Genomic DNA, 25,855 nt, shown 5'->3' with positions numbered 1-25,855 from the left:
AATTGAAAAAGTGTTCACTGGATTTAGCAATAAGGAGGTCATGGGTGATCTTGGTGAGGTCTTGGAGGTGAAAGTCAGATTATAGTTGGAGAAGTTGAGATAAAGTTAAAGAAAAGGTCACGTGGACAAGATTAAGTGTTGGCAATCCTTTTGTAAATTTGGCCATGAAGGGGATAAGAGAGGGCAGTAGTTTAAGAAATATGGAATTGATTTTTTTGTTTTTGGATGAAAGACCCTTAAATATGTTTAAAAACTGAACGAAAGAAGAGGAACACTAAGCCCCAAGGAAGAAGAGGGGATAATTAATTAGCCAGGGACCAAGGTACAGATGGGAAATGAAAGGTAAAGCACAAGAGAATAATTTAATCTTACATAATAGGAACAATGCCATTTCCAGTGTAACAGGAGGAAGGTATGGGAAGACACAGAGATTATACATGTGTAGTGGCAACTAACTGAAGTAGTTCTTGACTGATGACTTCTGTTTTCTCTGAAATAGAAAGTTATGTCATCTTCTAAGAGCAACATAATAGAAAAATTTGTAGAGTAACCATGATAGAGATTTGGGGCAGAGTGGCAGATCGAAATAGCCATTAACAAAATAAACAAAACAACTAGAAAACCCTGAAGTCTTTTAATTTCCTCATGTTTTGTATTTGCAAGGTTAAACAGGTCTTTTTAAATGATAAAATGAGTTTTTAACTTATTCATGAAATGTAGAAGTTTTTCAGTGAAAATTTTTTTTGCTGTTTTAGTTCTTAATGTTATACCGCTTTTTAAGATATATAAACCTTAGTAATATGCTCTAATTAGTACTTTTTTCTACCCATGCTGTAATATTTAACTTACATAGGAAATGCAGCAAACTTATAATGCAGTAGAGATTTTATTTTTCTATTTAAACTTGATGGGCAAGTTTCTACTGGAGACTATTGATTCTCACAGATCTCCTGTAATTGTTGTACCAAACACTGAGAATTTGAGTAACTTTACTTTGTTTAGTGTAAACACTCTTGTGTTGGAGAAAAATGTGTTTAAAAAAATCAAACAAGTTTTATTTGTGATATTACCTAGTGTTAAGGAAAACAGTCATTTGTGTACTAAACAGGATTTTCTAGATATGCTTTTTATCTTCCTCTTTAAGTAACCCTTTACCTCTTTATTCTCTTGACAAATTGATAGATTATATAAGCTAAGTAAAATGTGGAAATTTAGTGCTGTATTGAAGAGTTATTTTTCTAGATTGGGAAAGTAGAACTCATGTTTTCTGCTTTTTTCCTCATTCACTAAATTATCTTTTACTCATTTTAATACTCAACTCCATCTCCAGAATTTAGAATATAGCAAGTGTATATAAAAGAATTTCAAATACTTCCATTTTTTCTCCTTTTTGATAAGGATGGTATCTATCTAGTTGATAATGTAAATATTCAGTAGGTGAGATATTCGGATTATCCTTTTCTCTGGAAGTGATATAATTCAAACTGCTCAGAAGAATTCAAAATGAATTTTCCTAATGAGCTTCACATCATGTCAGAAAGGCTTCCATGGGTTAGGTCGAGTTTAAACTAACTCCAACCTGTTAAAATGAGTTATATTCAAATAGGATCATCTAAACTTCTTCCAGCCACAGTTGACCCTTGAGCCACAGGGGTTTATATTGAGAAACTCCACTTATATGCAGATTTTCTCCCATAAATACAGAACCATAAATGTATTTTCTTATGATTTTCTTAAAACATGTTTTCGCTAGCTTACTTTATCGTAAGAATACAGCATATAATACATTCAGCATACAAAATATTTGCGAATTGACTTCTCATGTTATTGGTAGGGTTTCCTGTTAACAGGAGGCTATTGGTAGTTAAGTTTTGGAGGAATCAAAGGTTATACACAGATTTTCAATTGCACAGGGTTGGCGCCCCTAAGTACCACTTTGTTCAAGGGTCAACTCTATTTTTATTCTAAAACTTTACTACTCTAAAAATGGGATGAGACTTACGATTCTCTCTGTATATACAAGCACATTTATTTCTCGTCCCCAAGAGATTAAGAAAAGTTTTGAAGCTATTACTATGGTCAGGCTTAACGACAGAGTCCTAAAGACAATAAATAGGCAGCTTTTGGACTAGGTTTGTGGTGAAAAGAGATCAGTGTGGCTCAAACTTTGTCACATGGCTTTCTCCATACTGATTCCTATCCAGATATCCAAATAAATGGGTCACATTTGGATTTTATGTCCTCCTAGTAAAGAAGAATACAGTCCTAGTGACCGTTTGACTCAGTACTCTGCACATGTACTGTCGCATATGCCTGCCATGTTCTCTGATCTGCCAGCCCTGGTGATTATTGGAGCCTCATGAAAGCCAGATAAGAGTTTTGATTCAAGTATTTTATAACACAGACTTAGTCAAAGTGAATACTTCCTACATGGGGAGTAAGATTAAAATCTCTTAATTCATACTTTGATCTAATATTCTAAATTTTATTAGATGTTCAAATACTGGGTGTTATTATGAACTATATATTTAATAATCAAAAATTATATATATATCACCAAATAATTAAGACCTAGAATTTATCCTGAATTATTATAGTAGTTATTGTAAATTTTTTCTAAAACTGCAGGTGAGCAGGCAAACTTAATCAAGGTTCGTGCATTCTCTGGCAGATTCTAGGAGAGTAGCACTTTGTGTCTTGGTGTTTTACCTACATCCCTTGCCCAGCAGAATTCAGAACTTGGCTAAAGCCAGAGATTGTGTTGCACGTTGATCTTTAGTAGAATGGTTAAAATTTAAAATTGGAAGGATGTGGAGAAGTGAACCAGAGAGGGATTTTATCTGAATGTCAGATAAATAAGAACAGAAGTTACTCAGGTATCCAGGAGTGTATTATTTGATTTTTGGCTGATGGAGAAGTTCTAGAAATGTCTCTCTTTCATATTTTTGGTAATGTGCTTTATTAAGGAAGTTCTCTTAGAAGCTACAGAGATAGTGGCTTTTTTTTTTTTTTTAAAGAAAGTGGCATTCTTAAATGTACTGTAAAATTCATGTATCTGCAGCTGTGTGTTCTTAATTGTAGGCCAGCAGAGTGGCTCCCTACGGAGTTAGTTTAATTCCTGTGGTGCTAGTACTAGGGATCAAGGTGTTGGGAGACAGAGGGCTCAGAGGTACCTAACCTAGAAAAATTGGTGAAGGAAGGCACTATGGTATCCTGCTGATTCACTTACACAGCACTACATCCTAATCCAAAAGCGATTGTGATCGTCATGTAATTGTTGGGAAAAATATAGAGCTTCCTCCCTTACTTTTCCCTCACTTCCTCCCTCCACAATTATCTGCTTGCTCATTTCTACTTATGAGTGTCCTCTCCAACAGCTTTAAACTCAGGAATTAAAGAGATACGGAAATAACATAGGTCAAAATAAGAGAAAACAAGGTATAGTAAAGAGCAGATGGCTNGAGATCATGACCTAAGCGAAAGTCAGACGCTTAACCGACTAAGCCACCCAGGCGCCCCACAAAATAATGACTTTGCCTTTGCTTACCTGGACCCTCTGTATAGCAGAGTCAGCACCTTTTAATTGGCCTTTCAGGAAGTCTCAAAAAGCACTCTAATTACATTTTTTTGGCCAGGATTTAGTCAAAATAGTCATTTTACTTAGCTTATGTAACTAACTCCCGCAAAGCCTGATGAATGTTACCTTTATTTTGTGTGCTATTGTGCCTAGCTAAAAATCAGAGTTCTCTTTCTAGGGAAAAAACAGAGAATAAGAAATAGGCCTTTCTTAGGTGTGAAGTATACTGTATTAGGAAAATGGCTTTTTGTTTTTGAAACTGGCTTCTAAATGAAATGAAAATGCTCATAAATAAATTATGAAATGCCCATTTAATAAAATAAATGGTTTAAACTTCTGGTCAATTTATTACTTTCTCAGAACTAAGTTTACCTTAATCTCTCCCTCACTTCTAGTTCCAGAGGAATGAAGGAAACTTCCTGCAAAACTAGAGAAAAGAGTTTGGAGTCCATGATTTTTCTCTAGCAGTGCCCAGTAGCCCAAGACGTGGAGCGGTTCTAGGTGATAATGTAGTGTATAATTCTGTCCTTGAATTTTGGAAGTCAGGCAGCTTTGAGGCTAAATTATTAGATGGGCCATCTACTTGAATGTTGGAGTTCTTTCTGACATGATTTGGAGTGATGAGGAAAATCATGAGTTACGTTTTAGAGTCCTCTTTTAATAAGTGAGTCGGAATGCCTACAAGTTGCCATTGACAAGGTGGTAAATGATATATAACCAGAGCATATCTGCCTATGTCAGTATTAGTGACTCAGAAATTATATGCCATATATTAGTGCCTAAGTGAAGTTGGTGGCAGAGAAGAGCAGAGTGCCTTTGTCCTTTCAATGACAAAATACATAAACAAACAAAAACCCAAAATTGATAAAAGAAAGGTGACCGGATTCATTTAGTTCCATAAGAATGTTAAACTCTTGGGAATATGTTTAAGGCAAAATTTTACTGATTGCGGAAGATTCTTAAAAAAGAAAATATTCCACCCTTGGTCACATAAAATCTTTGGATAGTTTCTCCTTATTTTGTAGAATATATCACATTCCTAATGTACTCTTCTCCAAAATGAAATACTAAAATATCTAATTATGAACTTGCATTTTCTGCTTCTTGTCAAGACATTCACATCATCTCCAAGATTCAGGATCAATTTAATATACAGAATTGTATTCAGATATTTTAATAGGGGAAGCTAGTTTATACTAACAAGTAGACTTTCAGGTTTAACCCAATAAAAGTGGATTAACTCAATAAAAGCTTATTTATTGTTTATGTAATACTTCTAGGGTTGTGTATAGGTTGATAGAAGTCTCCTGTATGTGGCTCACCTTCATGCAGTCATTCAGGGACCTAGACTGATAGTGACTCTACAGGCTTCAACAAGTGGTTTCCAAGGTTACCCAGAGTGTCAGCATAACCAGAAAGACGGTGGTGGTGGTGGTGGAGCATAGAGGAATACACATGGGACAGTCTGATGAGTGAGGCCTGGAAGTGGCACGTATCACTTCTAAACTGAGTCAGATGGGCCACATCTAAGTGCCAGAGATACTAGCTGTATGCCTAGGAAGAAGAGTTAATGACTTCATTAACATAATTAATATATTTTTGTACCACCAACTATTTCAAACATCATACCCTTAACTTTTTAATTCTCCTTGTAGGAACTGATAACTTCTCAAGTTCAAATAGGAATTTTAATTGAAAGTATATATACTAAATAAATGTCACAACATTATGTGTAGATTTTATGTTGTCCTCAAGTAATCTGAGTAAATTGCAGTCTGCAAAAATAAATCTTACTGCACTGATGAAACCTGAAGGAGAACCTGCCTGCCTACCCCAAGCCTCACAGGTTTCCTTGTGGTAGGAGAAATTCATTGGCTTAATCTCTCTAAACACCACCTGTTTGAACCTGATCTGCTTTCCAGGTGTAAACTCTATAAGCGGCTAGAAATTTATGAACCTGTTATGGTTCCTGCAAATTCTGTATTTGGGAATAGAGAAGAACTTACTTTGTTTCCCTGAGCATCGGCCTTTTTCTCTTCCTTCATAGGTAAATTTCTAGATGGGAATATTTTAAACTTTCTCTTAGATAATGAAACTGAATCTCACATAATACTAAGTATAAAACCTTGAGAATGAAGTTAGAAACTATGTATTAATTATGCCTTTAAAAATGTTTATATCTTGGGGCACCTGTGTGGCTCTGTTGGTTAAGCATCTGACTTCAGCTTAGGTCATTGTGGTTAGTGAGTTCAAGCCCTATATTGAGCTTTGCACTGACAGCTCCAAGCCTGGGGCCTGCTTCCGATTCTGTGTCTCCCTCTCTCTCCACCTCTCCGCTGCTCACACTCAAAAATAAATAAACATTTAAAAAATTTTAATGTTTATATCTCAAATGAAATATATATATTAAATATATAAAGAGGTTCAGTTTTAGTGCGCTGTCACAGTCTGTCTTTGTAACAGTAACTGAGTCATTTAACCTTGCAGGGTTATCATTTTTCTTGAATGTCATAGGAATCTGTGACTTCCATTAAATGTCATAGGTAAGAGGACTGATTTGAATTTGTAAGGCCCATTTCAGCTATATCATTCTTTAATCTTAAAATCACTCTATTCTTCTTAATATTTTATTTGATTATTACTAGTAGTTGCTTTAAACTTGTTCCCATCTTTTAATCCTCTCTAAACTGAATTTTTTGAAGTTTTTATTTTTATTCAATTAACTTATAGTGTTATATTAGTTTCAGGTGTACAATATAGCAATTCAACACTTCCATACATCACCTGGTGCTCATCACAACAAGTACACTCCTCAGTCCCCTTCACCTATTTCACCCATCCCCCCACCTCCCTCCCCTCTGGGAGCCTTCGGTGTGTTCTCTGTAATAAAGAGTCTGTTCCTTGATTTGTCTCTCTCTCTCCCTCTCTTTTTATTCCCTTCTTTGTTTTGTTTCTTAAGTAACCCATATGGGTGAAAACACATGGTATTTGTGTTTCTCTGACTTATTTTGCTTAGCGTAATACTCTTTAGCTCCATCCATATCATTGCAAATGGCAGGATTTCATTTGTCTGAGTAGTATTCCATTGTACATATATTTTAAATCCATGTTGGGGCGCCTGGGTAGCTCAGTGGGTTAAGCGTCCGACTTCAGTTCAGGTCATGATCTCACGGTTCGTGGGTTCGAGCCCCGCGTCGGGCTCTGTGCTGACAGCTAGCTCAGAGCCTGGAGCCTGTTTCAGATTCTGTGTCTCCCTCTTTCTCTGACTCTCCCCTGCTTCCGCTCTCTCTCTCTCTCAGAAATAAATAAAACATTTAAAAAATTTTTAAATAAATCAATCCATGTTATAAATTAAAACATCGGTTTATAAACTATGTCCCGGATAATGCCTTTTCAGCTGTCATTCTTATTTATTCAAGGGACATTTAAGTTCTCTCAGAAAATAAAATGCCGGTGTGGGGGGAATAAACTGCCAGAAGTAATATATGATTTTAAAAACTTGTTTATCCTTTTTAATAATAATTTCTACAAGTGAAAAATCTAATTTTTAAGGTTTTATACCGTTCGTTAGTGCTTTTATCTTACATTCTCTTTTTAAAGTTGTTTTTGCCAAATTTAAAAGGTATGCAAAAACTGTACAGTTGACCCTTGAACAGTGCGGGAGTATGGGCACCAAACCCCTGTGCCATCAAAATTTCACGTATAACTTTTGACTCTCTCCAGACTTAACTGTTAATAGCCTGTTTACCAGAAGCCTTACTGATAAACAGTTGATTAACACACATTTTGTATGTGGTATATATTATATGCATAATATTATAATATGCAACACTTTATTCTTACGCCAAGGTAAGCTAGAGGAAAAACATTATTAAGATCATAAGGGGGGAGTCTGGGTGGCTCAGTTGGCTAAGTATCCGACTTCGGCTCAGGTCATGATCTCACGGTTTGTGGGTTCAAGCCCCACGTCGGGCTCTGTGCTGACAGCTCAGAGCCTGGAGCCTGCTTCAGATTCTGTGTCTCTCTCACTTTCTGCCCCTCCCCGCCTCAAGCTTTGTCTCTCTCTATCTCAAAAATAAATAAACATTTAAAAAAGAAGAAGAAAATCATAAGGAAGAGAAATACATTTATGGTATTGTATTTATTGGGGAAAAAAATCTGTATTGGTGAACCTGTGTTGAGGGGTGAACTGTATATCCCACCACTCGAATGAATAATTGTTAACATTTTTATGTATTTGCTTCTAGTTTTCTTTCAGAGATAAATTCTGTCTACATGTGCTGACCTTTTAATAATATTGAGGAATATTGGCCTCTATTAGAGTTTCTCTTCACATTTTAAAAATAAATTTATAGTTTTAAGACAAAAACTGACAATGCAGTATGAAGCTTACATTTAAACAAAGTTTTCAAGAAAACCGAATACATGCCCAGAAAGAGTTTATGATGGATTTATAGATGCAGGTCTAGACAGTGTCAAGAACTGATGGATCTCATGATTGAAGACAGCATTTTAGGTATCAGGTAATTCTTAGGATTCGAAAAATCTTGTTTTGTGTTTTAAAGTGAACCACTGTGTCCCAGCATGAAAGTTTAATGTCCTGAGACCAGGGCTTTTGAAATCATTCACCTTTAAAGTGATTCCGTGAACTTGTGCTCAGTGCTGCCCCCAGTGGCTTCAGAGTTCAAAGTTCAAGTAACAGAGAGGCTCCAGGAGTTTTCCATTGTAAGAGCATGAGCCTTTCTTTCCCTACCCTCCCACCTCCTATACCACCTCTTCCCCTCCCCAAGTACCTCGGCCAGCGGCTCGGATGAACCAGCTGATACCTGTAAGTTTATAATTGAAAAAGAAAGGGTGTTGGCGACATCAAGAGTTAGCACCGCTGGGACAGAACAGTCAGCCTGCGTGTGCTCCTCCTTAACCAGTTTCCGTCCCACTAGTGGCAGCTGGTGATTTACTGACTGACTTAGCCCTTTCTTGGGAACAGCATTAAGCTCAGGCAAGGAACACCTCGGCTGAGAAGTTTCAGGCATTATTAAATAGGCTTTAAACAGTCTCTCACAGTCCACATTTAGGTCACCGGTGACTTTTTTTTTTTAAGATAAAATATTCTGGACATAGAACCAAGTCGTCATTAGGTTGTTCTTTCCTTTGTTTCACCATTTGCCCAGTCAGGCCCCAGATTTTGACAAAAATGATCCTGCCTGTCTCCCTTCCTACTCCATCCCGCCCACCCACAAATTACACACCAGTATTTACCAAAAGCTACGCTACACACACGCTACACTGTAAAAATGCAGAGTTAGCACTTTGGGGCGCAGGCTGTGGGGTGTGGAGATGGTCTTTGAAGACCCCCAGGATCTTTTGCGGTCCCACACACCCGTTCTGCAGGTTTTGTCCTTCATGGGAGGCCTCCCGCTTTTCTCAGCAAAACACAAAATGAGCTGCCTCACAGCCTTCTCCCCCTTCCCCTCGCCTGGGACGGGTGTGTGCCCTGTGCGCCCACAGGCTTTACCGCACTTGGGCTGCTGTAGAGCACAGCAACCGTACCGACTCCTCAAAGGACATCCCCTCAAGCCACTCCTCTGGTGTCAAGACAAGTAGAACCCCCCTACCCAGTTGAAACCCACAGTCAGATATGACAGGGGCCAGTACTCAGGAGAGTGCCTTCTTCTCTCTTTGTCACCATCCTCTGAAAGGTAGGAATGCTGCATCAGCCTTCCCTCTAGAAGGACGTGACCCCCTGTGGGCACTTGACATTGGCTTCCTTGGCAGGAACCGGGTCACCCTCATCAGATTTTTTCCATTTCATCAGGAACATGAGTTCTTCACTAGAGTCTGTAGCTCCAGTAATCGGCTCCATCCAGCTCCAGACCACTGGCCAAGTGCCGTGGCTTTTCTGACTCTTCTTTCTTCTTCTTTGGTTTGTTCTGTCCCTTATTTTCAGAGTCAGAGTCAGAGTCAGTTTTGCACTTGCCTTCCTCTGATTTACCTGTTCCGTGTACCGTTTTCTGTGACTGTAGACAGCGGGCACTGAGGTCAGGGCAGTCCCGGTTGTCTCCCGGCTCCCAGGGGCTGGCCTCCTCTCAGGACCCCTCCCGTGTCAGGAGGTGCTCCACTTCGCCTGCTCCGCTCTGTGCCCGGGAACTTCTTACGCCCACGTAGTCTTCCTCCCCTTCAGCACCTCCTTCACTTTTTTCTTATTTTTTTCTTTCCTATAGTGCCTGCTGCTCAGAGCTGTGCCCCAGAGCAGCAGAGGAAACGGTGCCACACCAGTGGTGTGTCAGGCCAGTGGGGAAAGTGGCCTCCAGAAAAGGAACAAATCTCTTCACTTTCTGAAGCTTGTTTTTGTCTGAGCAATAGAAACAAAGGCTAATACAGCATTATGGTTGAGAGTGTGGTCTTCGGAGTCAGAATACCTAGATTTGAATCTCCGCTCTTTTACTGAAGAACGTTGCCTAAGCTGATTAAATTACATGCCTCCCTCCCCTCATCTGTAGAGTAGGGGTAGTGATGGTACCTACATTACAGGTTATTAAGAACTTAAAATGGTCAGGCATATAAGAAGGTCTTGCTGTGTGTTAACTTTTTTTTTCTTTTTATGTAATTAGGTAGGGACTTTATGGATAGCAGCACTATGTCAGGTAACCTTCAAATCTCCCCTTCATTGCCCCGCTTGCAATGCTGGTGTTGGAACTTGCAAACATTTCTTTTTTGCCGGTGGAGCTTGCAGCAGGGACACTGTAGGTGAAGAGGTTGCTTTCTGAGTCTGCTGCGCCGCGGTTCTTGTTCCTGGGGCAGCACCGAGAAACGCCCAGTGACGCTCATCTTCGCTGTTCTGTGCCAGGGGCCAGTCAGGAAATGGAAACCACATGGTAATTTGAATGCATAAGGTTCAATATGAAGAATTACTGACTGTTGACAATAGGTAAGCTACTAAGAAGGAATCAGAATTCAAAAGAATATCCTAGCGCAGAGGGAGAGAACCTAAGGACAAAACAAACTTGGAAGGGCAGCCACCTCCCTAGGTTGGGATTTAGGCCTCGTTAGGAAAGGTGTGTTCATAGTAAGAGCTTTTCCGCAGTTGCTGGCTGAGGCTGGCAGACAGGGAAACACGAGCTAGAACTGGCAACCCAGAAGTCACCTGCTCTGTGTTACTGGGCCATTGTTGGCAGACAGGGAACCACAGGCTGGATCGTGCTTGCAGGAGATCCCCCACTGGAACGCAAGCAAGTAGGCCAAGGCTGGTTGGTGGGCAGAGAACCTGAAGTTGTGACTGGTAAGCAGGAAACCCCTCCACAGGGGTGCAGGTAAGCCAAGGACTCTAGGACTGATCTTACTGTTTGTTTGTTTGTTTATAAAGGATCCAAAAGAGAGGGTACATAGTGAAATGTCCCAGTGTCCGAGTTCTTTCAGAATAAAATGCCAGCTTGAAGGAAATGACCTGCCAGAACATTTTTAAGACCTCTATAAGTGAGTAGAGAAAAAGGGCAGACGAGTCACTCTGTGGTTGGTGNAAAGCTCTAGCCCCTGGTGTGGCTGTATTTGGAAATGGGGTCTCTAAGGAAATCATAAGGTGAAATGAGGTCATAAGGGTAGGCTTCTGGTCTGATAGGATTAGTGTCCTTGTAAGAAGAGACACGAGGGAGGGATCTCACTCACACGTTGTTAGTGTGCCCACACACTGAGGAAAGACCGTGTGAGGGTACAGAACGAAGGTGACCATCTGCAAGCCAGAAACTTTCTGTGCTGGCACCTTGATCTTGGACTTCTAGCTTCTAAAACGATGAGAAAATAAATTTCTGTTTAATCTATCCAGTCTGTAGTATTTTGTTATGGCAGCCTGAGCTAACTATACAGTTGGGTAAGTTCAAGGTGATTCTTTTAGAGTAGAATAGTCCAAACTATTAGTGCTGTGTTATGTTCATTTCTTTCACTTGCAATCTAGAAAAGCTATCTTAGAGTCATGTAGCCAGGCCTAGAAGACAGTGGCTTAGTGCACAGCCAGAGATTTTGTCATTGTCAGCCACCACTCTCAAGAAATAAATAAAATCTACATACTCTATAATCTAGATGTTTGGAACTGAGCTGGGAAAACTGCGAGAAAGGTGGGAGAGTATTAGGCAGATGGGAGCCTCAAGGAAATACCAGGTCATCGGAATAGTTCTAACATCTTGGACTTATTTATTTATTTATTTTTAATGGTTTATTTATTTCTGAGAGAGAGAGACAGACATTGTGAGCCAGGGGAGGGTCAGAGTGAGAGGGAGACACAGAATCTGAAACAGGCTCCAGGCTCTGAGCTGGCTGGTAGCACAGAGCCCGACGCGGGACTTGAACCCATGAACCGTGAGATCATGACCTGAACTGAAGTCGGACGCTTAACCGACTGAGCCACCCAGGCGCCTCATCATGGACATATTTAGAAAACTCCCAACTCACAGTGCCATAGAGGCACTTGATACCCCAAATGTTATGCATGGAGCTAAGCTGTCTAAGGCTATTTCTGGACCCTGCTGATTAACAGAGTAGACACCCTTGATGAATTGATTCTGCTGGCCAGGGGAGAAGGAATTGTTCTCATGTGGTTTTCATTTCATCTTTATAATTTGTGGAGTTAGTATTTATTTGTCCATTTACAGTTGAAAATGCTAAGGTTCAGAGAGCTTATTTTTCCCAAGGTTGCTTTACTAGGAAGTGGTGAACATAGGCCTGAAGGAGTGCAAAACCAATGTACTTTTATTCCACTATGCCAAGCTGTCTAATGTAGAAGAACACTAGATTTACACTAGACTCAGTAGCTATCTCTGTGCTTGAGGAAGGTTTCTCTAGACTAAGCTGGTAAACTCTTCTAAAATTGGGCCAATAACCTATGTGTTGCTTGCTTTTTAAAAAATAATACTCCATTCCACAACTTTTTCTAAAGTCTGTGTGTATGTGTATTTCTTTAAAGCATAAACTTTCTCTTTTTTACCTATTCTTTCATAACTTGGTTTATTTCACCTATCCATGTGTCCTGTGGATCTTACTATAGTACCACCTCTTTTTTCTTTTTGTTTTTTGAGAGAGAGAGAGAGTGAGTGAGTGCAGGAGCACACGCAAGCAGGAGCAGGGCAGAGGAGGAGAGAGAGAGAATCTTTAAAAAAAAAAATTTTTTTTTAATGTTTATTTTTGAGAGAGAGGGGAACAGGAGCGGGGGGGAGGGGTGTGTGGCAGAGAGACAGACACAGAATCCAAAGCAGGCTCCAGGCTCTAGGCTGTCCGCACAGAGCCCCATAGGGCTCAAACTCATGAGCTGCGAGAACATGACCTGAGCTGAAGTCAGACACTTAACCAACTGAGCCACCCAGGCGCCCTGAGAGAGAGTCTTAAGCAGGCTCCATGCTCAGCATGGACCCCAGTGTGGGGCTCGAGCCCCATGACTCTGGAATCGTGACCTGAGCCAAAATCAAGAGTTGGTCACTCAACTGACTGAGCCATCCAGGCACCCCAGTATACTACCACCTCTTGATCTCCCATCTCTTTTTTAATAGCTACAGACTACTCCAATATTTAACTATTATCTCACTCATGGAAGTTTTGATTATTTCCATTTTTTTTTTAATGTTTTATCTATTTCTAGGAGAGAGAGAGAGAGACAGCGCGAGCAGGGGAGGGTCAGAGAGAGAGGGAGTCACAGACTGAAACAGGCTCCAGGCTCTGAGCTGGCAGTTAGCACAGAGCCCGACACGGGGCTCGAAGCCACGAACCTCGAGATCATGACCTAAGCGAAAGTCGGACACTTAACCGACTAAGCCACCCAGGCGCCCCTGATTGTTTCCATTTTTACTGTCAGAAACAATGCTGCAGTGAATATCCAGGTTTCTATGTAGATGCACATATTAAAATGCTAGGCCCATCACTTCTAAGTTTTAATAGCACTTATTGAATTGTTCTTCAGAATGGTTGCATCCAAATACACTTCTGTCCCGATTGTAATGAACTTCTAGTGTCCCCTTTACTTAGTATTATCAAATTTAATTGTTTCCAATTCGAGTGTGAAAAAATGATTTATCATGATTGTTACAAATTCCATTTCTAAAAAAAAATTCCATTTCTGTGATTACTGGTGAGGTAGAGAATTTTTTGTTTGTTTATAGTTTCCTAGGAATTGCCTTTTAATATCTCCGCCAATTTTTGTTTTTTATTGACTTCTAGGACATACAGAATTTAAATCCTCTTCCTACTTTATAGGTCATAAATGTTTTCTCTCATCTCAAGCCTTTAAAATATATTTACAGACCTATAAACTTAGACACGTATATCATTTTCTTTGTAACACAGATGTGACCATACTGTCCCTATTGTTCTTGCCTTTTAGACTGATATTCTACTAAGATGTTATTATATCAATATATCATAGATCTCTGATTCTTATATTTAGGCACTATTCCAAACTGTGGATATACTGTAATATATGTTTAATATTTATTTCATTTTCAGTGCTTTTTAAAAATCAGATTTGATAGGGATTTATCTATTTTATTGGTCTTTTCAAATACTACCTTTTAAAATTAAATTCATTTACTGGTATATTGTTTTAATTTTACATTTATCTTTAGTGATTATTCCCTTCTGTTTTCGTCAAATTTATCTTACCCTATTTTTTGCCTTCTTGAATTGAATACATAGTTTATTTACTTTAAATTCTTATTTTTTCAAATAAATACAGTTAAGGTTATTAATTTTCCCGTGTCAGTGATGGCTTTGACCAGATTACACAGATTGCTATTTGTAAATCCCTAACTGTCATTTATTCTCAAAAAGCTTGTAATCTCAGTTTTTATTTCATCTTTAACCCAAGAATTGCCTAACTGTATAGTAGTATGTCTTAAATTTCCCAAAGTGGTCTTTTCTATGCTGATTTTTTTTTTTTTTGCTGATAAATTTTAGCACTTTCCATATGAGGCAAGGAATAAAACTGAATGATTTCTTTTTTTAAAAAATAACATATTGTCAACTTTCAAAAATAAAGTACATAGGTAATAATATAATGCATAGCTATATATTCACTGACAACTTAAAAATAAACTATCAGCATATATACCTCTGTCATAATTCTCTCTCTTCCCCAAAGAGACAACCAGTGTTCTAAATTTGATTTTTATCATTTCCGTGGAAGTTTTCATAATTTTATTATAAGTGAATATATCCTTGAATAATATACACTTAGTTAATAGTATCTTTTTCTTTTTTTATATAAACTTTTTTTTAACATTTATTTATTTGAGAGAGAGAGACAGAGAGAGAGTGTGTGAGCAGGACAGGGGCAGAGAGAGAGGGAAACACAGAATCTGAAGCAGGCCCCAGGCTCTGAGCTGTCAGCACAGAGCCTGACGTAGGGGTCAAACTCACAAGCTGCGAGATCATGACCTGAGCTGAAATTGGATGCTTAACCGACTAAGCCACCCAGGTGCCCCTAGTATCTTTTTCTAATTTGTGTTTTTATTTAACATTATCTTTAAAAAACTTAATCGATATTGATACAGGTACCCCTGGTAAATTTATTTTTACCACTCTATAATACTCTGAATATTTCATTGAGACATTATAACTTCCACATTTTTATCTTATTGATATTTTGTGAAGACTAATATATGGTCAGTTTATATATTTTGTTTATTAAAAACAAACATCTCATTTGTTTTGTTACACAGATTTTTTTCTTACATAGTTTCTTCATTTGATCTTTCCCTTTCTAGTAGAGATTTGTTGACATCTCAGTCATGATCATGAGTTGGTCAAATTAAATTTTTCTAACAGGTTTTCCATCATAGAGTTTTAAGCTATTTAGCTTTATGTGTGTAATATCTTCTTGGTGAATTTTTCTTTGCCCCGTTTAATCCTTTTGGCCCTTAATTTGGTGTATTTTCAAGAATTCTGGGCAATGTTTAATTCTGACTTTTGTAAGGAATATTTATATGACTTCTTAAAAATACAGTGTGAGAGTTGCTCTTTTTTTTCCTAATGTTTATTTATTTTTGAGAGGGACAGAGACAGACTGTGAGTAGAGGTGGGACAGAGAGAGAGAGAGGAAGACACAGAATCTGAAGCACACTCCAGGCTCTGGGCTGTCAGCACAGAGCCTGACGCGGGGCTCGAACTCAAACTGTGAGATCATGACCTGAGCCAAAATCGAGAATCAGATGCTTAACTGACTAAGCCACCCAAGTGCCCCGGTTACACATATATTGAACAGAAGTTTGTAACTTATACCCCTGAAATTTGAGGATAAATCAATATCAAAAACTTTCCCATTCCAAAAAAGATAAATTATTGAATATGTTTTACTGTGTGGCCTTCCCAACCACACAGTTCTGAAGTCAATTACATTGTTAATACCAGCTGATTATTGATGTTTTAATATTATGCTTTAATTTTTAAAGGAATCATTATTTAACAATTATAATAAGTTTTACAGCTACATGCCTCTATTTATTTATTTAGCAAATTTTGGAGAACCTGCTACAGGCCAGAGACTCTTGTAGGCCTTGGGGAAGCAGAAGTTTATGACTTTAAACAAAAGTTTCTGCCTTCATGGAATATATATTTTTTTCAGAAGGCTACATGTACAAATATTGGATGTTAGTACATTTATAATATGTAAAGGCTAGGTGAGATCATCAAGGGAGTATTACAGATTTTAAAAAGAGATGAGGTCCAAGGACTTGCAGAGAAGCTCCAAGAAGGAACTGCCAGAAGATTAAAAGGAAAATCAGGAAGGTGACGTCTGGGAAAGAGAAAATTGTTTCAAGGAAAAAGTATCAACTGTGTCAGATGCTGTAAGATGAAAACTGAGAACTGACCTTTGAATTTAGCAAGAAAGACATCAAGGATGACCTTGGTAGACAGTTTTAGTGGAGTGGTAGAGAGGAGAACCTGCTGAAGTAGAGCAAATTGGAGGCAGGAAGTGAATGCAGGAGAGAAGGTGGGGAAGAAGGGAAGAGTAGCCAAATGGAGAAGTGGGACAGGAGGAATACCAACATGTGGATGCTGGAGGGAAGTACTCAGTAGTAGAAAAATAGTGAGGTAGGGAGGTAGTGCTGGAGCAAAGGCCTGGAATAGACACCAAGGAGATGTACACACTAAACCTCAACGCATACGGACTCATTAGAGAGAGGCTTTACTTACATCATCCTCCTGTCAATCATCCTCAAAATATTGAGACAATATTTGTGAAAGTACTTTGTAAACTTGTAAAGAACCTTAAAATGTAAGCTACTATAACAATACAAGTAGAGACTTCAGAATAAGTGGTCAGTTGCTTTTTCTTTTTTTATAACTTTTTTTTTTTGTCTGTTTGATCTCGGCCTGGGAAATCCTATTGGCTGTTCTTCAGCTGTGTGTATTTCCACATGGACACATGTACCTAGCATCAAAACACTTCACCTAGAGTACTTTGGGATTTTCCCACACTGGGAATTTGATATTTAACCTTTCGACCACCCAACAAGCAAAGAAAATATTACCCTTTTATCTTCTTAGAAGCTTTTAAATGAGCCTCGAGCCATTTGAGACAGCCAAGTGAAGTACTTCCGTGAACATCTTTTTAGCTAAGATAAAAATAGATGTGAATAGAATTTCATGATTCTTATCCTTAAAAAATATAAACAATATATATAAATTTGAAAGATTTTTCTATTCGGTGTTTTATGAAAATGTTAGCACAGTTGCCAGTATCTAGTAGGACCTAATAGCAAATACTTAGCTTCCTACATAAAATCAAATAAATGCTTAATCATTCTTTATTTTTAAAAATTAGTATGAATTGGATTTAAAATCAAACAGTTTTTTAAAGAAACTAATAAGGATGAGTAATCAAAATAATTTTGGTTAATACAAATGGATTTTATTTTTCCTCCCATTTTCCATTCTCTTGGCTCTGCTAGAAGGTAATACATTATACAGTGTTTAGATAATTGATATAATTGTTTCACGTTACCTCTTTAGCGTATTATCAGCTTGTAGGCATCAGTTTCTCTAATTGTCAAGTAGTGAATCCTTTATCTGGCATTTAATCTTGCCTCCCTGGGAAAATCAGACCTTACCACTGGGTAAATTTTCAAATTGCTGACCCGAAGTAACATGAGCTGTGCCTTGGCAGTGAACCTTCCCTTTCTGTTATTCATAGGAAGGATAATAATGTGCTCCGTTGCCTGCAGGCCCTTGTTTCACTACCTTAAGAAGTAACATCTAAGTACTAGTTGCAGAGGTCTGAGTTTGGAAATTCCAAAGAAGATAATTGTATTGACACAATATTTTTATTTCTTTTGGAAAGATGAGGTAATTAAAAAGTGTAACTTTCATCATTTCTACCACTTCTTAAACCACTCATCTTGCTCATGTCAACATGACTTAGACATTCCACAAAGTTACTTAAAAATGATCATTATTTATTTTTATGAATACATTTTGTATTTTATTTTACAGGTGTGTTTGAAATTTTTACTTCCATGTAAACTCTCCCATTGTTATACATAAGAAAACTGAGATTAAAATGTAGCTCACAATTCTTCAGTAAGACCAAAAAGATAGAGCTTTCTTGAGCTAGAAAAAGAAATCCCTGAATATTTTTAGCAAACTTGAAAAGATTATTAAGCAATTTCCATAAAATAATTTCCTAGGAGGTATAAAATGTAATATCTTAGGAATAAAATGAAAAGGCAAATTTAAATTCTCTTTTACCTCTAGACTTTTCTGATTTCGTTTTTCTGCTTTGTGGCCTTGCACTTACAAATAAGGTAACTTGTGTGACCAAACCTGAGGTCTGTGCTTGGCTAGTTTTCAATAGCAGTTTTGCAAGATCTTTTTGACAAGAAAAATTCCATTATTTTCACAAAATTTGCCATGTCTAAAAAGTTTGCAGTGATATCTTCCCTTAAACTGAAAATGTCAGTATTTTCCAAATCCATGGAAAAGTAGCACTATAAAAATTTTAACATATCTATTTAGAGAATGAAGCCAAGAAATCCTAATTGTGTTACACTTAATACAGTTGATATTTGTCAAAGTCACACATGCTGTAACTTCATTATTTTGAAGTTTGATGATACTTTATTTTCAGAGTGAATTTTACTATATTAAATAAAGTTCTTAGAATTTAATTCTAAGAATTAGAAGTTTTTAGAGTTTTTTATTTCAATATTTTGAGTGTAGCAATCTGTCACCAAATTATTGTAGGAATAACTCAGTTTTAGAATTGCAGAGCAAAAATTTGAAGACAATTATATTTTTCCCTATAGATCGTTCAATTCAGATTTTGTAAAGTAAGCTGTAGGACGGACAGTAATTACTTTTCAGCCTCCCATAGATGAAGTGGGGAGATCTTTGGAGGTGGAGCAAAGAACATCAGTTTACACTCAGTAGCTCTCAACATTTAAGAATGGAGGACCAGACCCAGTGTTTTCTTAATCTCACTGCAGTGTTTGGTGAAAACGTCAGATACTTAAAAATTTTGCTAAATTTGGAAATGCAGAGCTAGGGAGAGTGCAAATGCAAACATTAAACTTGAAGTCAGTAGTGGCTGTGTCTAAGACTTTGGAAAGAGATACAGAATGCAGAAGATAAAATGCATGGAACTCTCAACCTAAGTGAATCACAGCAGTTTAGTATTTCCTGAAAAATTGATAAAGGTGATTTATCAGCCTCCCCTGAGGCTTCCAGTCCTACAAAAGTGGTTTGTTTTACAAGGAATCTCTCTCCAAGTCTTTGTTAAATGTACATATGATTCTAGTATTTTTCTCCCTTGTCCTTTATATCCCATGAGTTGTTGATGTTGTTACCCAGAGTTGGTATGACAGACTGCAAGCTCTTGACCATAATCTCTTTTCTTTCCCGCTAATGGTTAGGGTTGTGGATGTCCAGTTTGGGTTTTTTTTTTGTTATTATTTATTTTCCTTCATCTCTTAACACTTAAGTGTGGCCATGTGACTAAGTTCTCTTCAACTGAGTGTGAGCAGAAGTGATTTATACCACTTCTCGGCTTGGCCAAAAAAAGCTTCTCACATGAACTTCTTGTGTGCCGCCCCGCCCCCTTCCACACTTCAGGTGATAATGGCATCATCTTTAGTCTCTGAAGCAGAGTTCCCTGATCCCATCTCCAACCCTGGTCCTGAGCTCTTAGGTGAGAAATGAACATACTTCTGTTGTGTTTAAGCCATTACATTTGAGGATTTTAGTCTATCCTGTCTTATACAATAGAGAAAGGATTACTTGGTGAAGGCTTGGATCACTGAGAAGGGAGGAAGTGATTATTTTTTGATGAAAGTGAATTAATTTTGTCAGCTGGACTGATCCCCTGTATTCTTCTCATATGAAAGCTCACCTATTAGGTGATACAGACCTATTAGGTTCACTCTGACCGCAGACATTAAGACAGAGGAGCTTAATGGCTGATTGGCCACTTTTGACATTATTAATGGAAGTGATCTCTGTGATTTAATTGTAGTCTTATGGATTCCTATCTTATACCCCAATGACCTTATGCCAATTTTCTGGGAACTAAATTTCTTTTTTCTGAATCCAGGTTTCTCTTAACTTGGTCTCCTCATCTCTTCTTTAAATAATGGTCTTACGCCAATTTGCCTGCTGTTTGAATCTGTATCACCTGTATTCCTGGCTGATACCCACAGTCTGGGTCTTGTACTCGGTTCAGAATTGTGCCATATGAATCATATGCTCTATTTCCCTTACCTTTTCTGTTCTGGCTTCTCTTCCCTCCACTGCTGTACCCTCCTTTTAGTCCTTCATATAGCAAAAAGGGTGGTCTACCAAATTTTAGCATCTTCTAAATCATATTTGTATTTGTGTTTTTCTCCAACAATTACCAAGTACTTCTATGTTGGAACTACCAGTATTCATTCAAATTTGAAAAGCAATATTGTCCTCTTTCTGGCCTTCCCTAATGCATATACTGTTAAAACTTTCACCAAACTGTCCATTTGTTTTTATTCCTATAATCAAAAGTTGGAATATTGTGAATTTCATTAAACCTTTTTGGAAAGATATTATAGAAGCAAAAATTATATTCTTTTTAAAAAATTTTTAACATTTATTCATTTTTGAGAGACAGAGTGCGAGCAGGGGAGGAGCAGAAAGAAAGGGAGACACAGAATCTGAAGCAGGCTCCAGGCTCTGAGCTGTCAACACAGAGCCCAATGCGGGGCTCAAACTCACTGACTGTGAGATCATGACCTGAGATGAAGTCGAACACTCAACCAACTGAGCCACCCAGGTGCTCCTATATTCTTTATTGTAGAAGAGAATTGGTAATGTGTACTGAGAGAAGCTAAGTGAAGTAATATGTAGCTAGTAACATTGCCATTATAGTTGACCCTTGAATAACGCAGAGGTTGGGGCACCACTGCCACGCCCAGTTGAAAGCCCCCATATAACTTTTGACTCCTCCAGAAACTTAACTACTAATAGCCTCCTGTTGATTGGAAAGCCTTACCAATAACATAAGCAGTGGATAACACATATTTTGTGTATTATATGTATTATATACTGTATTCTTGCATAAAGTGAGCTAGAGAGAATGTTACGAAAGTCATAAAGAAGAGAATGTACATTTACAGAGCTGTACTGTCTTTACTTTAAAAAATTGTGTAAGTGTATGTGTGCAGTTCAAGCCTGTGTTCAAGAGTCAAGTGTACTTTAAAATTTTAAGTAACAGAACCATTTTAAAATCTAAATATGTAGTTTGTATATGTTGTAGCCACTTGGGAGGGGTGCCTGAGAATGGAGTGTTCCACATTTTAAGACTTAAGCCACAGATTACTTTTGCCTGCATCCCTACTTAAGAGATTCATTTAACCAGAATTTTTACTCTCAAAATAGTAAAAAAAATAAAAAATAAATTTCGTATGCCTTCTTATTACAACAGCTAAACTTACGCATACCATTCTAATGCCATATCTTTTTCACTAAAACTTTAGAGCATCTTTTATCATCTCTATCTGAATGCCTAGTTTGGAATCAGAAACTTCTCTTTTGATTGTGTCCTTGTCTACCACCTGAGCCAGACTCAGTCAGTATTCCTTTGGCCCTCAGTTACCCAGCTTCCGGTCACGTTTTCACAGTCGTTTGCTAGTCCCCATAGTCATCATTTACCAAGCCCCTTAGAAGTGCCAGGCATTATGTTAATCACTGGTTAAGTTCTTATAAGAACTACTCTTCCTCTCAAGGAATTCATGGTTAGATGGCAGAGACAGATAGGTACATAGATCATTGCAACCCCGTGTGAATGGGGGAACGGAGTGCAAGTACCAGACCAAAGAAGTATAAAGAAAATAACTAGGATTTCTCGAAGGTACGGTATTGACTCTCAGGGAACTCTCAACATTTTCACTGTTGTCAAAGTCAAGGGATGTGATTAATTAGGATTGATTTAGAGCAGTATCTTAGACAGTAGAGAGGGCATAGCAGCAGAAGGTTTCTGACACGTATCCTTTCTGAGAGCTTGAGCTCAAGGATCATGTAGGCCATTTGATACGGAGCAAAGATTCATCTTCTTGGTAATAGCTGCAAAAGTATCAGGGTTCACTTCCAGAGAAATTGAAAAGCTGAACAGGAAGCTGAGGTTGATTGAAAATACTATTGGAGCTGACCATAGCTTAGGGACCATTATAGTTCCTAGGCACAGAGTGAAATTAGACTCATCTTGTTTCTATGAACAGGTTGGGACCAGATGTTGGTTATTAGTTTAGGTGGTTCCATGAGTAGTAACAGTAGACAGCCATGTTAATAACTAGCAGATCTCTATAGCAGACACCAAAATTAAGCATTGAGGAGACCTGATAAAGTAGCAGTTTAACACCAAGCACTGGGGCAAGGATAAGTGTGCGCTGTAATCCCAGGGGAACTACTGAAGTATTCAGGAAAAGGCCTTAGGCACAGGTTGGCAGGAACACAAGTACTGAAAGTGGGAAATAAGGGATAGGTTCTGATAATAGGAAAAAAAATCAGAAGTTCAGTTCCTAGTTCGAGAACAGGAGAGACACCACCACCCAGATCTCTGGCCTGAAAGGCTTTGATTACTTCTAACATGGGACAGGATTGGTTCCAGAGACTGAAGTGAAATGGATACCACAAATAGTGCTTAAGTATCTTCAACCTCAGGTGTTAGAGGAAGAGGAAGTCAAAGATACTGTTTCAGTATCAGAGTTCTCATAGTGAAGACACTGGTTCTTCTAAACACTAAGGAAAACATGAATTCAAGGTGCAAATAATATTAATTATGTTTAATCTCCAAGAATTTTTCATTAGAACAAATTTTTGAAATGGATAATTAATAAGCTGTATACTTCACACATTGATGTGCTGATTACTGCTAACAAAAATTATGTTTCAGTCTCCCTGCATTTAAGAGCATCTTCAGTGGGTCCTCTGATAACAACAGCTATCTTCCACCTTATATATTTCACCTTATAATAAGCCATTTAAAAGAGGCATCTCCAGAAAAGATGGAACATGGAAACTTTGTGTTAAACTTTATGTTGTGTCTACTTTGGAGAAATTAGTTACTAGATGCATAACCAGTCTTCAGCTCCATATATGTTTCTACTACCCTCCAGCTTCTTGGAGAGGCCATTTCCCTTGTAGCCGTTATAAACTTGAGGGTTTTCTCTATAATACTCCTTAGCAATTTAAAGGCTGTCACTTCTTCAATCCCAAGTGTTTTTGAGTTTGACTGTCAACCTATGGAAAATCAAGAAGTTTTCTTAAACGACCATGACTTCTATAATTCCTGTCAGTATTTTCCCTGCAGTTCACAGATGGTCTGGTTATACTTTACCACTTTTGAAAGCTTATTTTTTTAAGTACATAATATTGGATTCATAATAAAGATTTTCATTTTGGTAATGTTTCTTACAACTAATGGTATATAATTCAGATTTTTTGGCTTTCAGGTTAGTTTTTCCAATTGCCTTACGTACATTATTCTTATGGATGAATTTTTCTATATTGGGAATTTGTGATGCAGAAGTATTATTTACTGGAACAGTACATATTAATGAAAAATATTTAGGTTAATTTTAAGTTTTAGGAATTAACTTTAAAAAGATATATTGGATTGAGATAAGCAAAAAAGGTATTAAAGTAGATCAGCCAGTGAATACAGATGTAGTTAACCTGTTCCTTGTAATAGAAGGATTATACCCATAGATTCATACCAATTGCCACAGAGAAATGGCTGTATTTGTTTTTTAAAATGCTCAGAACATTAACATGATGCAAGATCATCATCATTTGCCAACAACCAAGACTGCCAAGAGGATTAGTAAACTGGTTTGAATATCATTTTCCCTTTATTTATTGGTTCTTGATTTTGAATGTTTAGAATAGTGATGTTAGAACTTCAGAAGGTTTAGATTTTTTTAAACTTTAGAAAATTCAACAGCAAAGCTGTATCTTTTAAAGGTCTGAGAGTTCTGTCTCATATTTTGGGAATCTACTAATCTGAAGCTGTCCCTTTCCTCCAAGATTCTAGTAATTCATGGACCAGCTGCTCCTTATCAGCCTCCTAAACACTGTAAAGTTTAGTGTGGTTAGAACTGTACCACAGTAAAAGAAAAAAAAATTTACTAAATTCTTCCTCTGCGCTGTTAAGATCATTCATTAAGAAAATAGTCTGTTCCTAAAGTCCAGAGAAGGAAGCACATGGACACTTGGAAGTTTTGAAAGTGATTAGGCATATGTAGGTAGAACATGATTAAACTAAGACTATTCATATATGACTCTTTAAAATAGTTTTAGATTAGGTAATCTTGCAGTTGATTATTTTATAATGAACTCATTTGCATTACTAGGCACGCACAAAATATCTGTTGAATGAGTGAATTTAGCTCATTAGTTGATTTTAAATACTCATCTTGGAAACTAAAAATTGTTAATAGATTATGTAAATAATAGAGTTTTTTCCAATAATTTTTTAGTTTTTGCTTAACGATTTCTGTTTATGCTTGTACTTGCCCAGCACGTTTTAAATTTTTGTTCGGTTTATGCTTCTATTTTGGTTTAAGAAAAAAGGTAAAGAAGCAAGAAGAGCAGATGATCTCTGGTCATGAGAACCATTCTAATCCAAACACATTTATTTCCAAGGAGCATAGGAAAACAGGTAAACACCCACTGCTGATTTAAAGTAGAAGATAATGATCAACACCAACAGTAGACATTGCATTTAATGGTGATTCATTAGAAACATTCTCTTCGAAACATGGCACAAGGAAAGAATATTATTATTGATAACTATTCCACATCTTATTTAGAGACGTTGCCCTCTCATAAGTAAGGCAATGAAAATGACTATAAATATTAAAAAGGAAAAGCCACAATCGTCATTATTATGAAAGAATTTATGATTATTTACTTAGAAAATCCAAGGAAAAAAGTTATTAAAATGAAGGAATTAAAAAAGGTAATTGGGTACAGGGCAATATACCAAAGTCAGTAGCTTTCCCATTCATCAGAAATAGCCAGTTGAAAATGTAACAGAAATAAAATGCTCCATTCACAGTTCACAATTACACAGAAACTATAAAAGGTACCAAAAATTCACCAAAGATATTTAAAACTTATATGAAGAAAACTGCAAAACTTTACCCAAAGACATAGTTGAAGACCTAAATAAATAGATCTCCATCTTCCCAGATGGGAAAAATCAAGTCCCCTAAGTTATACCAAAATTGAATGTCATCCCCAATAATATGCTAGTAGTATTATTTAAATAGAATTTGACACATTGATTTCTAAGTTCAGTTAGAAGAGAAAATTGAATATCAATCACCATGAATATTTTTAAAAGATTGATAATAAGATGAAATCTCACTTTGCATAGTATCAAAGCATAGCCACAAGCTATAGTAATTAAAACAGTGTGGCATCTGAATAGGAAGAGACAAGTAAGTCAGTAGAAATGAAGAGAGAATATAAAGCCAAGGAAAGGGAGCACCTGGGTTGCTCAGTTGATTAAGTGTCCAGCTCTTGATCTTGGCTCATGTCATGATCTCCTGGTGTGTGAGTTCAAGTTCTGCCTTGGGCTCTGGGCTAATAGCATGAAACCTGATTGGGTTTATGTCTCCCTCTCTCTCTGCCCCTTTCCTACTTGCTCTCTATCTCTCTTTCAAAATAAATAAATAAAAATACACTTAAAAAAAAAATAAAGGCCAACAAAAGCTTTGATTTTCTCTTCTGTTCTTCATCTCATTGCATTCTCCAGCCAGATGAACCCATTACTCC

Source organism: Crocuta crocuta, unplaced genomic scaffold, assembly GCF_008692635.1.
Source record: "Crocuta crocuta isolate KB4526 unplaced genomic scaffold, BGI_CrCroc_1.0 scaffold140, whole genome shotgun sequence".
Classification (NCBI taxonomy): domain Eukaryota; kingdom Metazoa; phylum Chordata; class Mammalia; order Carnivora; family Hyaenidae; genus Crocuta; species Crocuta crocuta.
This window is presented reverse-complemented; position numbering follows the sequence as displayed.